This window comes from Gavialis gangeticus, unplaced genomic scaffold (assembly GCF_001723915.1).
Source record: "Gavialis gangeticus isolate Ggan-Ray unplaced genomic scaffold, GavGan_comp1, whole genome shotgun sequence".
Lineage (NCBI taxonomy): Eukaryota > Metazoa > Chordata > Crocodylia > Gavialidae > Gavialis > Gavialis gangeticus.
Genome location: NW_017729033.1, coordinates 22733618 through 22737571, shown reverse-complemented (window position 1 = coordinate 22737571; position 3954 = coordinate 22733618). Strand labels below are relative to the sequence as shown.

At 47.9% G+C, this 3954-nt stretch overlaps 1 long non-coding RNA gene across 1 annotated transcript in view; it reads right to left on the bottom strand.

Annotated features, from left to right (window-relative positions):
* Positions 1 to 137: 137 nt before the first annotated feature.
* Positions 138 to 3954, bottom strand: part of LOC109304125 — a 20717-nt gene continuing 16900 nt past the window's right edge. Inside the window, exon 2 of the long non-coding RNA XR_002099300.1 lies at positions 138 to 577. This is a non-coding gene — a long non-coding RNA (uncharacterized LOC109304125). The remainder of the gene's footprint in view (positions 578 to 3954) is intronic.

Genomic DNA, 3954 nt, shown 5'->3' with positions numbered 1-3954 from the left:
AAAAAAATGCTTATAAACACAGCTACAGTGGAAACTGCTTTTCTGTTCGTCTGTTGCAGTGGCTGCCACTAAGTACCCATAAGCAGAGCAATAATTAACCTGTAATGACAGAAAACTCTTGAAGGGTGCATCACAAAGATATTTCACTGAGCATTTATTAATACGGTGGAATAAACGTTTATAAAAATACAGGTCATGAAAGATGAGAGTAGAAAAAAAGTCACCCTTGTTACTCTTTGGCTGGTCATCAGTGCCCTTTGCATGGAGGTATTAAAGCAGCAGCATTCTTTCAATACTTCTCAGGCTTCGGCTGGGCATTGCTCTTGTAGCAGGGATTTTCAGTCACCATGTCTTCTAGAAACATGTCCTCTGGTACAGGCAAAAAACACAAGGGCATTACAATCCCATTTCTGGAACCCCACAGACACCCTCAATTTGCTTTTGAGCATCATCTTCCCACCATCGTGGCAATGAATAGCCATGCTTGATATTGCTGATCACACCCCTGTGGAGAATGCCTTTCAATGTCTGCTTTACTTTTCTCCCTTTTCGGACCTGTTTTCTTCCTGAATACTGCCTAGGAAAAATAAATAGGGAAGAACGAGGAGCATGCCACATTTAATGCCGTGCAGAACCATTCTTTTAATTTAAAACCTTTTCTGTTCCCAAATAAATAATTACGACTGTCATACTCATTGCCCCATCAGTAGCATCCACCCCCAAGGCTCAACAATGACTTTCCCTCCGAGCACTAGGACCAGCAGCAGGACAGAAAAAGGACTAGGAGGGAACTCCTACCCCTACTGGTATAGCACAGATTTTCCCTCTTCTCTCTCCACCAGTTACATTAGGTCAAAAACAAAAGCACGATGTAGTTGATAGATTCATATCTTGTTCCTGTCCTTCTAGTTCTCAGCCCCACATCCCTTCTTCACATCATGTCTGTGGTTAGTTTTGAGCTGTCTGGGCCAGGGAGCTGTCTTTTTGTCTGCGCTGTTAGGCACTTGACATACTGTCGAGTACCATAAAATAAAATGACAGTAAGCACTCTTGGAATTGGCTGGTCTCCAGCTGTAGCCTTATTCTAGAATTGGCCGTCTTAAGGTCATTTTCACCAATCGCTAGTTAAGCCTTCTTCACCATAAAGCTCCCTTTTTAATAACTGATATGAATAACAAAACAGATGATAACACCCAGCAGTAGAGCTTAGAGTAAAGTAAATATGGAGGACTTTTACTTGAAATGAGGGTCTTTCTTTCCCTTGTTTGGAAATTTCCAGTACTTTCCAGTACATGTCCTTTAGAAATAAGAAAGGCCAGCAAGTCAGCTAGTGGCAAATGACTTCCACACTGGATAAATCTAGATACGAATCATGCCTGGGAACAGCATTCTTTTTGGCTGGGGTTAGATATTCTATTTATTTCTATATCTTGAGGTTTTCATGGAATTCCTCACCCTTACAGCTCCACTTTATGTACAGACATCTGGATATAAAGATATTTTCTCACTCCACAGTGGAATTTATATAGCTCTCCGAGGTAAAGCCAGTTCTTACACCATTTTGAAGGTTGTTCAGTGACAATTGTATTCCTCATATAATAGTAACAAGCAACATATTCTTGCTCCTCTTCTACAGTTCTGATAAAAAGCATGCCAGTCAATCAGGGCTGTTAAAGTAATCTGATCCCGCAAACCAGGTAAGTGGTGCAGGACTGGTCTACAGGCCAAGATAACAGTGCAGAGCCAGCCCTGTGTGCCAAATCTGACCCACGGACCACCTCCAACCCCACATACTGAATCTAGTGCCCACTCTGGCTGGTCCCAGATTGTCCTGTATGTGACACTTTCTCTGGTGAGTCTGGGATGCAAGTGATCCAGGGCAGTTACTACATGCAGCGCAGGTCCCAGAGCGAGCCCCACGTGTAGTGCAGTGTTGGCTGGAATGGGTGCTGTGGGCGCTGGATCCAGCAGGCAGGAGGAGTGGGGAGGGTCCATCAGTTTGATCCAGCCTGTGAGGTGGGCTCTGTGCCATTCTTCCAGACCCCGCCACCCCACATGCCACATCCAGTGCCTACTCTGGGCAGTCTGGGATTGCACTGCTTGAGGTGTCCACTCCAGGACCTATGCTGCATGTGGCGTCAGCCCTGGACTGGATGGTGCAGATACCACATGTGTCTTGTGTTCCAGACCAGCAGAAGCAGGCACTAGATCCAGCATGCGGGGAGGAGGAATTCCTGACTGGCCCCTTGAAGGTGCTGTGTACAGCATTGGACGCCACATGCAGTGCATGACCTGGGCCCTGTGTGAGGGGCCAGTCCAGCTCCTGCTATCTGTTGTGTGTGGGTTAATGCAAGACGTAGGCACTGTAGGGCCAGATGATGTAGCTCCACAGGCTGGATCTAGCCTATGGGCTGCATCATTGACATCCCTGCGTGATCACTTCCTTTTACATATGTAACCCAGGCGGTACTCCAAGAGGTACCCTTTCTCCAATTGAAGGGATCAAAGCAGGTGCACAAGCACTGTGGGAGGTGAAGGACTCTCCTCCCCCTATAGAGCAGAGCCAGACCACCAATGGGGACTTCACCATATACCTTTTAACGAGAGAACAGTACTGGGAACATAACCAGTATAAACCAGGGGGTCTAGGGGACACTACAATGCCCCGAGTGGCTCAGTGAGCAACTGTTCACTAGGGCACCCCTGGGGAAGACCAGGACTAATGAATACAAACTCCTGGAAGGCCGCTTCAGGCTTAACACTAGGAAAATCTCCTTCACAGTCAGGGTGTCCATACTGTGGAATAAACTCCCTCCAGAGGTGGTGCAGTCACCTACCCTGGAGGTTTTCAAGAGAAGGCTGGACAGTCACCTTGCTGGGGTCACTTGACCCCAGTTGTCTTCCTGCCTAGAGCGGGGGGGGCTGGACCTGATGATCTGCAAGGTCCCTTCCAGCCCCTAACAACCTATGAATTTATGAAAATGATGACATAAAGGACATACAGACATAAAAGAGATACTACCGTCAAAGGTGAATCAAAGAGTCAAAGGATCTTAAAACATGCCTGCAGTGCCACATACTGCACATTCAGGTATTCTCCACGCTGCAAGATAGCACCACAGGGTGGGAGGGTTTTGAACCCCAGGGATCACGGGGTCAAAAAACCCTGTACACAAAAAAAAAAAAAAAGCAGCAGGGTGGAACATGTGAGGACAGTGTGCACAGCCTAAAACCAGAGCCTGGCTAGCTGGAGCCATGCTCCAGCTGCTGGCCAGGCGCTACAGCCTCAGAAGGCCCCCCAAGACCCCTGGCAATGCTGCTGGGGCCAGCACAGTGTTGGCCCAAGCCTTCCCTACCCAGCCCAGGGTAACCTGCCATGCACCAGAGTGGCACAGGAGTTCCCCAGGGACAAGTAGTAGTGGCTGAAGGTGTGCTGTTGCTTCTTGTCCCCAGGGAAACAAATGTCCACGCTCATGTGAACATGGCCCAGGAGGCCATCTCGTTCAACCCCATGCTCAAGGCAGCATCGTCTCTGACGAACCATCCCCAGTCAACTGTCTAATATGTTCTATAAAAGTCTAAAGATGGAGTTTCCACAGCCTCTCTGGGTAGCCTGTTTCAATGCTTAACCACACTCATAGAAAGTTTTTCCTCATATTCAACCTAGATTTCCCATTGCAAAATAAGACAACTGCCCTTCATCCTAACCCTTGCACAGAAAATAGTCTCTCTCCTCTGTACCAGGCAGGGGGAAACATCCTAGGGTTGCCATGCTCTCCCCTAGCACCCCCTACCATGCCAAGTTTGGGTTAAAGCACCCTCATTCTCAACCGCCACGTCTTGATCTTATAAAAAGTAAAGGGAGGTTGCCTCTCGTCCTCCTAGTCACGGTTCCTGCCACCCCGTGCCTTGTTTATATAATGGGGGTCTGAGCACCCCAGCCTTATGGGCTAT